This window comes from Xyrauchen texanus, chromosome 39, assembly GCF_025860055.1.
Source record: "Xyrauchen texanus isolate HMW12.3.18 chromosome 39, RBS_HiC_50CHRs, whole genome shotgun sequence".
Classification (NCBI taxonomy): domain Eukaryota; kingdom Metazoa; phylum Chordata; class Actinopteri; order Cypriniformes; family Catostomidae; genus Xyrauchen; species Xyrauchen texanus.
The window spans coordinates 9,409,240-9,423,694 of NC_068314.1; the positions used below are offsets into that span (position 1 = coordinate 9,409,240).

At 41.9% G+C, this 14,455-nt stretch overlaps 1 protein-coding gene and 1 non-coding gene across 2 annotated transcripts in view; both read right to left on the reverse strand.

The window, feature by feature from the left end:
• mmp19 (matrix metallopeptidase 19) overlaps positions 1-14,455 on the reverse strand; it is a 269,832-nt gene that overhangs the window by 208,911 nt on the left and 46,466 nt on the right. The gene's annotated exons all lie outside the window — the stretch shown is intronic.
• On the reverse strand, positions 1,034-1,105 carry trnac-gca (transfer RNA cysteine (anticodon GCA)). The gene has a single exon. It is a non-coding gene; the product is annotated as a tRNA-Cys (tRNA).

A 14,455-nucleotide genomic window follows, 5' to 3' on the forward strand; every position in this document is an offset into this window, starting at 1 on the left:
GGTATCTCTCCAGATCCAACGGTCATAGACACTGCCTCGTGTGCCTGGGTAGCAATCACACTGAGGCAGCGTTTGTGGATGGTTCATGGTCTTACTGCGAGGACATGACCATGGCAACGTTGCGGTCGCGGCTTTCATTTCTTAAAACGAATGCCACTCCAGCCGCCCCCCGCATCACTCCATCCCACGAGATTGAGGACGGATCAATTGAGGATTTGGGGATGGCAGGAGGCTCAGTTTCGCCGGGCACAGCCCCACGAAACACCCGCCCCTGCTAGTTTGCTTCCATCTGTGCTCAGGGCGATGGTGGCATGCTTCATGGTCAGTTTGCCTCATCCCTGGAGCCAGGTCTGGATGATGACAATGTTGCTACATCGGAGAGCGTTCAAGACCTGACCTGACTTCCATCCTCGGGCCAGCCCGCCCAGTCAGAGTCTGACGGGCTGATGGCCGCCATGCTTTCCTGGGCCGCTGTGAGTGTTGGGTTGGACTGGAACCCTCAGTCCTCCCCCCAACCCTCGCAGCTTGATGATTGTCACAGCGCAAGCACTTGGGCGGTCGATGGCCACCCTCGCGGTCCAGGAACGCCACTTGTGGATGAATTGCATTGTCACGCTCCTGTTCTACCCGCTCCGTACGAGACTCAAAGCGGCGTCTCTGGCATGGGAGGCGGTTGAGTGAACATAGAGGCTAAAAGCTACAGTCTCTAGCATCAGTCGCTACTGAACTTCTTGAGCTCAGGAGAGTGAGGTTTATACACATTGCACAGCTTTCTATCAGCTGGCCACTGTTACATATGCTTACACATACAAGGAATTTGTCTTGCTGACAGAAGTTGTAAGTGCACAAACAATACAGCAACAAGACAGAGATTATACAAAAATAGAATACTAATAAAATTAAATACCTGGATAAAAGCAATAAATACTGCATTTTATTGCCTCTAGGTTGCATACAGTATCAACAGCTTGATTAAACCAGTGTTTAACCAAACTAAAGTACAGGACTTCATGCTACATGCTACTTAGTGGTCAGAGGGCACTTGGATTTGAACCAGGGACCTCTTGATCTGCAGTCAAATGCTCTAACACTGAGCTATACCCCCATGGCAGGACTTTATAATTACCAGTATAAAAAAAACAATAAAGACTGCATTTCACTGGTTTACAGATTGCAGACATTAAAGAAGTCTTGATTGTACTACTCAACCCCTAAACCTCACTCCCGTCTTGGTCGTGGCATCATTGTCACGCTCCTGTTCTACCTGCTCCGTACGAGACTCGAAGCGGGGTCTCTGGCATGGGAGGTGGTTGAGTGAACATAGAGGCTAAAAGCTACAGCCTCTAGCATCAGTCACTACTGAACCTCTTGAGCTCAGGAGAGTGAGGTTTATACACATTGCACAGGCCGGTAGTCACGTAACATGGGTAGTGCATGGCGTTTTTAAGTGGAACCCCTTGTGTCACTACAATAGACACAACGTCTAGTGAGTGACGGAAGGGGAACGTCACGGTTACTGTTGTAACCTCCGTTCCCCGATGGAAGGAACGAGGCGTTGCATTCCTCTTGCCATGTCACTATCCCTACCACAATGTGCCGTAACCGTATTCTCAGCTACTGAGTGAAAACCTGTCTGACAGTCACTTGCCCGCTCCCATTCATACCTGAATGTCCGGGGGCAGGGCATGCGAATTCTGTCTGCTAACTTGACTAGTGTCACTACAATTGACACAATGTCTCGTTCCTTCCATTGGGGAATGGAGGTTACAACAGTAACCATAACGTTTTTAGCTCAGACTCAATAAAACTAATGCAGTACAATTCTCTGGACTCTCTACATTAATAGCTATCAAAACAGTTTGGAACTTTACCATTTGGATAGCTATAACAGGGTCATTTAGAAAATGGGAGTGGCAAAAAATATTCAAAAGCCTATAAATCCTAAAGGAAAAGTCAAAACATCACGAAAGATGGTGAGCAAATGCAACATATTATTCTAAAGAAGCGTACAAACTCTTATGGAGATTGGACAATAGGTGGTGCTTTAATTGTTAAAAAGCTTTAAAAAAAAAAAAACATATATTTCCACAGTAAATTGCCTGTTTTGCCTGTAAATTGTCTTTTCCATCTATGATCTAGGTGGTTACATGCTAATACTAATACCTTTTTACGCATGTGCATAAAGGCCTTAAACCGCTTGAGCCCCGTTAATTGCTGCTTGCAACTATATTTTTTTGTTTGTGTTTGAATGAAAATTAATTATTGCTGCTATAATTTTACAACCTAAAAAATTATATAAGACTATTTATAGTGCAGTAAACTAACATTAATCTTTTATAATAAATAAATAAAGTAATATTCAACTGTATGAAAAAAAATATTTTATAAAAATTGGTCATACTTAATCTATGTAGTTATTTATGTATTTATTTACACCTAAATAAACACACACACACATATATGTGTGTGTATATATATATATATATATATATATATATATATATATATATATATATATACACACACACAAGATTGTTTATGGATAGTTGTCACAGTTACATGAATATGCATTTCAGTTTACTTACTAGAACAAAATAGTATAATGCATACAATTGAATACAATCATATGTTCTGCAGAATTAACAAGTACAACAAGTATTCAACTGTATAACTGCAGCTGTATAGCAGTTTTACTGCAGTTTTGTAATACCGATGTACTGTACTACATTGAATATATTATTGTTGCACTTATCCTACATACAGAAACTACATTTACTTTTGAATAATTCATAACATCGTATCTGAGATGTATAAGAGAATTACAAAATAAAAACGTACCATTGTGAAACGTCCTGTTCAAGTCTTGCTTGTAAATGTGGTTCTGGTCGATTCGCTTGTTCTTCTACATTCTCATTATCTGACTCTGGTTCGAATTAATAAGGCAAAATTGATGCCATTGTTAATGTTTACACTTGAGATGCTGAATCTCACGGTTATGGTAAGGGGCGTGAATTGGGGCGGCTGTTGCTCGTGTGGTAGAGCGGGTGGTAGAGCTAATCGCAGGGTTGGCGGTTCGATTCCTGGCCCACATTACTCCACATGCCGAAGTGTCCTTGGGCAAGACACTGAACCCCAAGTGGCTCCCAATGGCAGGCTGATGCCTTGCATAGCAGCTCTGCCACCATTGGTGTATGAATGTGAGTATGAATGTGTGTGTGAATGGGTGAATGGGACACAGTGTAAAGTGCTTTGGTAACCTCTAAGGTTAAAAAAGGCGCTATATAAGTGCAGACCATTTACATATCGGACACACCCTCTAAGTGGTCGACCAATAACAACACACTGGTCCACCCTACCAATCAGAGCACTAGTGATGGGCATTCCGGCTCATTCAGCTCAGCTCACCAAAAAATCTTTTGACTCCCAAACGGCTCTTTAAAAAAATATATGTTTTGTATTTTTTCCAAGTCAAACAGTTTGCAATAGATTGACTATAATTGGTGTTAAAACAATTCTAATTAAATTATTAAATGAAATCATACTCTACCTTAACCACAATGTATTTAAAAATACATTAGTTTGGTATGAAAAAGAATGCTATTAAACATTTAAAGTATAACTTTTTATTGTATATAAACATATATACAAGTGCATATAAATCTAACAATTCAAAATGAATACAATCTGAACAGCATAATAGAATATTGCACCATATCAAAGAAAAATAAATAACTATTTGCAAAACTGCAGCATCCCACAAATTGAAATACATTTTAAAAAGGATGCTATTACACATGTACATTTCAAGTATATTTTTTAATGTATATAAAGAAAGTGCATATAAATGTAACAATTCAAAACAAATACAATCTGAACAAGTGAGTAAGCTCCGCTCTCCCTCATGCTGTCAGGATACACACTAGGACAACAAGGTTAGAAGGATTCAGAATAACTTTTAATGAAGCTTTCGTAGGACAGTAGGGAAGTTCAGATGCATCAACGGGCGCTGTGAGTATAATACTGATGAATGACCGTCTTTTCTCTTGCAGATAACGGCAGGCTTGAGTGTGGTAAGTATCACAATCCAAAGGACGTGGAGTATTAACACCAGGGAGATGGAGGAGTCTCTGGACGAGGGAAAACAGGTAAGTAACACAAGGGTGTACTGAGGAAACAGACTGGAATAGTCTCAGGAACAATCGTCTGAAAAGCACAGAGAGCAGGTTAGTGGATATTTCCTCGTTCAAGGTTTGACAGAGACTGGAGGTGAGTTGTGCTCTTAAATAGTGCTGGTGATTGCTGGATTGATGACAGGTGCAGGTGATTAGTATTCGGGTGAGTGTGATCTTTGTGTTGTGGATGTGAGTGAGCCTGATTGCCTCCTGACATTACCCCCTCCAGGGTCACGCCAGCGGACCGAGGACCCCGACGTCGTGGTGGTCTGCCTCAAGGTCGTGGGGCTGGTCGATGTGGATGTTGTTGGTGGAATTCAGTGAGAAGAGTCGGGTCCAGGATATCGTCTCGAGAAACCCAAGATCTTTCTTCTGGCCCGTAACCTTCCCAGTCGACAAGGTATTCTATACGACCACCCCGACGTCGGGAGTCCAGGATTTCGTGGACTGAGTAGATGGGATCCTCTTCAATGGTAGGTAAGGGAGGGGTCTGGTCAGAATCAGGCTCTGTAGTGGGAGGAAAAACAGAAGGATAATGAGGTTTCAGGAGAGATACATGGAAAACTGGGTGAATCTTGTAGGTGAAGCTTATATGTGACTGGATTGACTTGATGGAGAATTTTAAAAGGTCCGATATATCGTGGGCTCAATTTACGACATGTTTGGCGTAGACGGATGTCTCGAGTCGAGAGCCAGACAAGTTGACCAGGTTCAAACACAGGGGTGTCATTTCGACATACATCTGCAAATCTTTTGTGTCTGTGTATGGCCCGTTGGAGATGATGATGGGCATCATTCCACACTCTTTCACTTTCTCGAAACCAGAAATCAACTGAAGGGACCTCGGAAGGCTCACCGGACCATGGAAACAGTGGTGGCTGGAAACCTAGGAAACATTGGAAAGGTGTTAGCCCTGTGGTGGTCTGATGCAAGGAGTTTTGGGCGTATTCTGCCCAGGCAAGGAATTGATTCCACGTGTCTTGATGATCTTGACAGAACGTGCGGAGGAAACGATTAATTTCTTGAACCTTCCTCTCAGTCTGCCCATTATCCTGGGGATGATATCCCGATGTCAAGCTTATCGTCACTCCGAGAAGAGAAAAGAAAGCTTTCCAAACCCGAGAGATGAATTGAGGTCCTCGATCGGACACAATGTCCTCAGGGAGGCCAAAATGACGAAAAACCTGGTTGAAGAGGCTCTCGGCTGTCTCAAGAGCTGTAGGAAGGCCTGGTAAGGGATCAGTTTACAGGCTTTGGAGAATCTGTCAACTATAATGAGAATGCAGGTGTTGCCTCCTGATGGAGGTAAATCAGTAATGAAATCAATACCCAGATGCGACCACGGCCGTTGAGGAATAGGTAGAGGTAATAGTTTCCCAGAAGGTAAGTGACATGGAGTTTTAGATATAGCGCAAATTTGACACCCCTGGACGAAGCGTTGTACTTCCTTTCTCATGCCTGGCAACCAATATCGTTGCTGTAGGAGAGTGTAAGTCTGTGTCGCTCCAGGATGACCCATACCAACTGACGAATGAGCAGATTCGATGAGAGGTAGGCGATATTCGTCTGGGACATACGTGAGGTTGTCTGGGCATTCTGGTGGAGTAGGTTCTAGTCTCGTGGCTTCCTGGATTTGATCATTAATGTCCCATTGAATGGGATTGACGAAAACTGTAGTGGGCAGAACTGGTTCAGGTTCATCAATGGTGTCTGGAAGGGCATGGAGTCTGGATAAAGCATCCGCACGGGTATTCTTGGATCCTGGACGATAGGTGATATAGAAGTGGAACCGAGTGAAGAATAAAGCCCAACGGGCTTGACGTGGGTTTAGTCTCTTGGCTTCTTTGAGATACTGAAGGTTCTTATGATCGGTAAGTACCGTGAAAGGATGTTTTGCCCCTTCGAGCCAATGTCTCCACTCTTCCAAAGCCAATTTGATGGCGAGGAGTTCCCGGTTACCCCCATCATAATTCTGTTCAGCTGGGGATAATTTTTTTGAAAAGAAGGCACAGGGAAGAGGTTTATGGGAATCCCCCTGGTGCTGAGAAAGTATGGCACCTACTCCAGTTGTGGAGGCATCGACTTCAACAATGAAGGCGAGGTCTGGGTTAGGGTGGCGTAGAAGAGGAGCAGAGATGAACTCGTTTTTCAACGTCTGGAAGGCATGGTCAGCTTCAAGGTTCCAGGACAGGGATTTTGGTTTCCCTTTCAGGAGAGAGGTAAGAGCAGAGGTTATGGTACTGTAATTGTTAATGAACCTGCGATAGAAATTCGCGAAGCCAAGGAATCGTTGGAGCTCTTTTACTGTTTGCGGAGTGGGCCATGAGGTGACTGCCGCGACCTTTCCTTCATCCATCTTCACCCCCTGCTTACCCACAATGTACCCAAGGAAAGTAACCGAATCTTGATGGAAGATGCATTTCTCTGCTTTTAGGAAGAGGGAGTGATCTCGTAATTGTTGGAGAACACTGGAGACATGTCGTTGATGTGAAGATTCGTCTTGGGAGAAGATAAGAATGTCATCAATATATACTATCACAAATTTGTTGAGGAAATCACGGAGTATTTCGTTCATGAAATCTTGAAACACCGAAGGGGCGTTGACCAGACCATACGGCATAACAAGATATTCGTAGTGGCCAGAGGGGGTAATGAATGCGGTCTTCCACTCATCCCCCCTCTCGTATCCGGATTAGATTATACGCACTTCTGAGGTCAAGCTTGGTGAAGATACTAGCGCCTCGTAGCTGTTCGAGTGATGTGGGTACGAGAGGGAGTGGGTACCGAAACTTGATGGTGATCTTATTCAAAGCCCGGTAATCGATGCAAGGTCTTAGACCACCATCTTTCTTTGCCACGAAGAAGAAACTAGATGCTGCTGGCGAAGTTGATGGACGAATGTACCCCTGATTTAGGGCTTCTTGTATATACTCTTCCATGGCTCGTTGTTCTGGGATGGAGAGAGAATAAATGTGGCCGCGGGGCACCGATGTATCAGGTTCCAAGTCAATGGCGCAATCCCAAGGTCTGTGTGGGGGAAGATGAGAGGCCTTTTCAGGACTAAATACGTCTGCAAAGGAGGCATAACAGGGTGGAATTTCCATGGTCCGTTTTGCTTGAGGGCTCTCGATAGATGTCACAGCAATGGAGATAGTTTGAGACGAAGTAGAGGCAGGTCTTGGAAGCTTAGGGAAGCAGGTAGAGAAACAAGTAGAACGCCAGCGCAGAATTTCTTCGTTGTTCCATGAGACATCAGGATTGTGCTGGATGAGCCAGGGTCTGCCAAGAATGATCGCAGAAGTGGAATTTTCTAACACCAAAGGAGTGAATGGTTCTTCGTGTAGACAACCTACTCTTAAAGTGATTGATTTTATTCTGTGTTTTACATACCCAGGATTCAAGGTCTTTCCACTCACTGATTTGGCTGTGAACGGGGTTCAGCAGAGGATTTTCGGGAGTTGAAGTTGCCGGCAGAGGTCGCCCAAGATGAAATTACCCGCTGATCCTGAATCAATGAGGGCTGTAACTGAGATGGTAACATCAGTAGAAATCAATGAAACGGTGGTGGATAAAGGAGCAATATTGAGGGGACTGACTACCAACGAACTCACCAAGAGACGAGGTGGACGGACAGGACAACCACCGATGTAATGAGAGTTGTCCCCACAATACAGACAGAGATTATGGGTCATGCATCTGGTTCTTTCTGATGGAGAAAGACGGGTATGGTCAATTTGCATAGGCTCAACCCCGCGGTGATCTGGGATATCAGCAGGCCTAGACGAGGAAGCATATGATGATTGGTGAAGATCTGGGTAACAATTTTGAACTCGGCGACAGACTCGGATAGATTGTTGAATAAACTTCTCAAGGCCCATGACATCATCATAAATTGTGAGTTGTAATCTGAGGGCTGGATTTAATCCTTGACGGTAGGTTGTCATGAGTGCTCTCTCATTCCATCCACTCGTGGCGGCAAGGGTTCTAAACTTTATAGCATAGTCAGTTATAGACATTTGTCCTTGTTGGAGGTGATATAACTGCTCACAGACTGATGAATCACCTACAGGACAACCAAATACTTCTTTAAAGTGTGTTATGAAGTTTTGAAGAGAGTCAGTAACCGGTCCTGTCTGATTCCACATGGATTCTGCCCATTGAAGTGCTCGGCCAGATAAGAGTGAAATAATGAAGGAGATTTTTGAACGTTCAGTTGGGAAATTGTATGGTTGTACCTCTAGAGCGAGTGAGCACTGAAGGAGAAATCCGTTGCAATCCTCCTCCCGGCCAGAGAAAGGCGCTGGTTTCATCATAGGGCAGAAAGTAAACAGCGGTGGTGGAGCGTCAGATGCGTAAGTGGGAATCGCTGCAGCTCCGCGCTCACCGAACTCATGCGGGGAACTTCCAGCTGGATTAATCACAGGATTAGTTTGTTCCGAATCCATAGCGGTTTTGGTCAAACCTTCTGTCAGGATACACACTAGGACAACAAGGTTAGAAGGATTCAGAATAATTTTAATGAAGCTTTCGTAGGACAGTAGGGAAGTTCAGATGCATCAACGGGCGCTGTGAGTATAATACTGATGAATGACCGTCTTTTCTCTTGCAGATTACGGCAGGCTTGAGTGTGGTAAGTATCACAATCCAAAGGACGCGGAGTATTAACACCAGGGAGATGGAGGAGTCTCTGGACGAGGGAAAACAGGTAAGTAACACAAGGGTGTACTGAGGAAACAGACTGGAATAGTCTCAGGAACAATCGTCTGAAAAGCACAGAGACCAGGTTAGTGGATATTTCCTTGTTCAAGGTTTGACAGAGACTGGAGGTGAGTTGTGCTCTTAAATAGTGCTGGTGATTGCTGGATTGCTGGATTGATGACAGGTGCAGGTGATTAGTATTCGGGTGAGTGTGATCTTTGTGTTGTGGATGTGAGTGAGCCTGATTGCCTCCTGACACATGCATCTTTGGTTGACACTGTGTGTCTGATTGACAGGAACAACAGGTGAGGCTGTTAGTCTGAACAGACAGTCAGAACAAATGTGTGTGCGCTTGAGCATTCAGGCCTATATTATTTTATTTATTTTTTCGTTCTTTGAATTAGTCAATTCTATTAATTTAAATCATTTGATTATTCATTTCTAATTTTTTTTTATATTTTTAGAAATAGATTCAGCTCTTCTGATATGCGAGCCGGCTCCCAATGTTCACCTACAAGAGCCTTCGCAAATGACCCATCACTACAGAGCACACTGCTCTTTTCGGAAGAAGGGGCTTCATAGAAACCGAAACTAAACAGAAAGTGTTCCAGACAGACTGGGAAGAGAGGTAATGCAGAAATGTGTAATATGTGAAAAATAATGTGATTTAAAAAAAAAAAGTATAAATACCTATTTTTTACCCCAAAAAATAAACACTTTTTTAAAAGGGCATACGATGACCCCTTTAAGAGTTCTAGCTATTTAAGTAGTAGTGGCTAAGTCAACTACTTATATTTTGCATGCCACATGTGAAATTGAAAGTACTTTTTTTTTATTATAATTATTCATAAAAAGACTCCCTAGAATCTTGTGGCACTTGTTTCGTTGGCATTGAGCGAAAAAATCACAAGTCAAGTGATTTTTATTGTCGTTCAACCATATACAGAGAGTACAGTACACAGTGAAATGAGACAACGTTCCTCCAGGACCATGGTACTACATAAAACAACATAGGACAAACACAGAAACGCATGAGACTATACGAGACCTAGGACTAGTTCATAAAAGTATGTTTTTAATGTGGATTTAGCTGGAATGCAACCACTCATTCAGATATTTTCTTTGGAGAAAAAGCGGTTGTGTTCAGCGAGCTGAATTTGCTGATCCATTCACCTGAGAATCCAGTGAAGCTGTTGGAGTTATGGCGCATTTCAGCGGTTTCTGCCCCTCTTTCTCCGCTGTTGTGCAGAGAATGCAGCTTCAGCAGCTCAAATAGTATATATTCTTCCCCTACAATAATATTTTTCCTACTAAAAGAGTGGCACCTGCGAAAGCGTCTTTTTCAAGATGCCTTTTCGTTTGTGTATTATTCCTGGTTGTGGTCACTATCTCTCTGCTTCTGATGGCCACGATCGTTGTCTCACGTCTCTGGGATCATTTATCACTTCAAGACTTCATTCAAAAGGTCGCCTTTCACACAGTTGATAGTAGATGACGATGAAAATTACCCGCTAATTTCATACCCTGCCATGTCATCTACTGAAATATCTACCACACTCCCACATAAAATAATAATAATAATAAATTAAGTGAGACAAAGCATGGATACATTATCTTGGTGCTAAACGCAGTAAGCTGATCTATTTACAGGAATAATTGTAGAGAGCTGCACAGTGCAGCAACCCATTTCAGTTCATCATAATCATATCAAACATTTGATTTGAAATAAAAAAAAATATTTTTATAACAATATTTATAACATGAATATGATGATTATCTTGCATGTGAGCTATTTTGTGTGCGACAAACTTTGCAAACTATTCTTATATTCCTGCAGTTTTTATTGGGTGGAGCAGCCGTCAATCTGAGTGGACTAGTGCCACTCTGGCCCTTATGTGGCCTCATGCCTGTGTCAAAGCAAATTCAATGATACATTCATCCCAAGCTCCAAACATGCCTCCCATCCAAACACGTGCAGCTGTGTTTTGTACGAGTGTTTCGCATGCAGTCTGAAACACGCAAGTGCGCAGGAGTCTTGAAGTCCTCCAGTCCCTTCATTTGTGCTCCTGTGACAGAAAAAGTGCAGATCACACCCTTTACCCATTCTGGTTTCTCTCGATGTCAAGTGGTTTTTTAAAGTACACATTTATCCCCTTTCTAAAATTCTATTCGAATGATGTTTGATCAAACATCAAACCAGCCATATTTTCTTACAGATATTTTATATTTTACAAAATTACTAGATTACTAAAAACACAAAGAGCCTAAATAAAGAGTTTTTTTTTTTTAGGGATTTCTTTTATTTATATGTCATTTTACTTTTTGCATTGCTTTGAGATGTTAAGTTTCTTGAGGAAAGTTATAACAATAATCATAATTATAACAACAACAATAATAAATATAGCTGCAAGCAGCGATGGCGGGCCCAAGCCGGTGGCACCGCCACCCCTGTGCCTTTAGGGTCGCTGTGCACGATGGGCAATAACATAACCTCGCTTTGTATGCTAAGAGTCTCAAAAGCATCAAAAAAGAATATTCAAGTTTGAAGCGTTGCCGCGGCAACAGTATCGAAGATATCAATTATCCTTTCACATGTCTACATCTGCCGTGTGTTTACATTATACACCTAAAGTTTTAAGTAAATCGGGTAAAAATAAGAGGGTGATTTCAAAGCATTTTGAAAGTGACACACTTCATTCTGCCAGTTGGTGGCGCTATAACTTTGACTCACAATACTCACATCCATGCGACCGAAAACCCTAAATAGACGATTTCCTGTTGGGCTGAGGTAAAAAGTAAAAGTATGAAGGATATATGAAACGATGAGATCTATATGTGTACCAAGTTTCATATTATTACATGCAAGCGTGTTTGATTTATGGACCAAGTTTTCGGACCCTGTTCCAGGGGGCGCTGTCGAGCCCCCCTGCCACACCCGGGTACCAGCTTCAGCACGGCCCTAATGGCCGCGGGTTCTGACCCGTGTGCAAAGATTCAAGAGTTTTTGAGCATGTTAAGAGCCCCAAAAGTGCCCCAATAGTCGTAAAAAAAATAAATAAATAATAATAATAATAATAAATATAGCTGCAAGCAGCGATGGCGGGCCCAAGCCGGTGGCACCGCCACCCCCGTGCCTTTAGGGTTGCTGTGCACGATGGGCAATAACATAACCTCGCTTTGACTGTCGAGAAGATGTGTGTGGTAGAGCTTGCATCAGTGTGGGCTCTGCAAAAGTGCATCGAGGGCACATATCAACCACAAAGTATGCAAGAATATGTAACGAGGCACACGTGCCAGGTCTTGTGTGTCACACTTGTATAAGGTTCAATATAATTCGATATGGGCCAACTGATCAGAAGATAAGGAGCGGCTACTGGAGAGAGGGAAACAACACAGCAGGTAGGTGAAAACCAAGAGCTTTTTTTTACTGGTTGGAATCGTGTATTCGTTGAAGAAATTCTTAATTGCAATTTGTCTGGAGCATGTAAATCTCAATACTGTAATTTGACAACATACAATGTATGATAATGCTTACAATCAAATCTCTTTTTTGAAATTCCAGGAAGTTGGACTCATCAACTCAAACAAGTCAACTCAATTGACAACAGTTGTCATATACTTTGTATGAAAATGAAATAATAAAATGAAACTTGGAAAACTCAGACTCAGTTTGGTTATGACCCAATAACATTTTTAGAAACAATAAACAATGTTCTCAAAACAACATATTGCAACTTAATAACTCAAATCACTTAATAACAAATCAGTCTTTTCAGCCAAATGAATCAAATGTTCAAAATCCACTGAATTGGTTCAGTTAGTGTCAGTTCAGAGTCAAATGACTCGGATCAAAAGAGTTTTTGACTCTTTAGAATCGTTCAGTTCAGAATCAATGTCTCTCCGTTCAAAGCTCGAGGAAAAATATGCAAAAACAAAGTCTCGGTCCAATTTGTCCGAAAACGAAAAGGTTTCTCATACCAGTTTCGATGAGTTCAAGATCAAAGTTCAATCAAATAGTCTCCGTGGGTGGCTCGCCTTTTACATACGCTCATATGCGTTGCACGTATCCAGGATGTTGATCACAATTTCTCGGAAGAAACACACATACAACAAAAAAAACAGCCTTGCAAAAACAAAAGGCAGAACAATAATTAATCTTCCATTCAAACACTTTCATCAACAAATATCATGTATACACTTCAAACAACGTATTAACTCAATATCTTGACACTTACACACAACATTGTCACTTTTCATCGACTCGTTTGCATCTTCACATGTGATTAGCTTTAGCCCAACGTGCAAATTAACACTAGCTCACACACTATGCACAAGCGGCCTATATGAACTCTAATGTCACACTACTGATTTGCCGCTGCGTCTGCAACAGTTTCTTGTAAAATGTCAAGTCAATAAACAAAAAAAACAACTCACCAAGGCAAGAATTTCACATCTTATTTTGCAAGAAGATAATTTGCGGTGCTTTTTGGTGCTCCGTGTATCTACATCGGTTTTTATTCTCGACTTTGGCGTCAGCTCTTCAAAGTTATCACTTTCACTCAAATGTAAACTTTTGATTGCATTCAAGTTTCTTTTCCTCAATATCTACTTTTTAATGAGGAGTATCTGCTTCGTCTGACTCGCTCGCTCTCTCCCAATGTTTTTTTGACAGCAGCAGTGTGGCCCACGCAGTCTTCAGTGCGCTGCTACCATTGGCTCATTGGAGTGTCAGTCAGTGCAGCACGATCCATAATTGGATGAAACACTTTCTCTTCTAAAGCACTCGTTGTTCTCTCTTATTCGCTTTTTCTTAATTTTCCCATCTTTTTACACATCTCTCAACTCTTCTACTGGTAGCTTGGATCATCTGGGTTACAAATATCTCAGCTCTGTTGGTCCTTTCAATGTAAGTAAATGAGAAGTGGTGAGAAACAGATCAATAATTAAGTCATTTTTTACTATAAATCTCTACTTTCACTTTCACAAGTGCTCTTCTCTCTTAATAGTTCTGTTTCAGTTGTTTTTTTTTTTGGGTGATTTACTTAAGCATATCACCCCTCCTGAGCAGGGTGGACAATTTATAGTAAAAAATATAAAAATACTATATATACTACATACAATATATACTATTTATCTTTTTCACACCCACACCTATAATATCCCTTCTGAAAGTATGGATTAAACCACTGGAGTGTTATGGGTTACTGTTATGTTGCATTTATGTGATTTTTGGAGCTTCAAAGTTCCAACAGAGAAATTCCCTCCCCCTCCCCTCCCCACACACACACACACACACACACAAAAAAAATGGCAGGGCCATTCTGTCTGTCAGAGAGAGAGACACAGAGAGAAAAAACACAGAACGGTCACTCTGTCTGTCAGAGAGAGAAAAATTCCAAGAAATCCACATTCAAACCACAATATCTGACTTTCTGTTGGTCGGAGCTAATGACTGTAAATTAGAAAGTTGATCGGCTTGACGAGAACAATATACAAACCGAGTTTTGTAACTGTAGATAGAACTAACTAAGTTATAACACACTTCATGTGTCCTTTTTTAGTCATAAATCAATTTCCTCGCCACG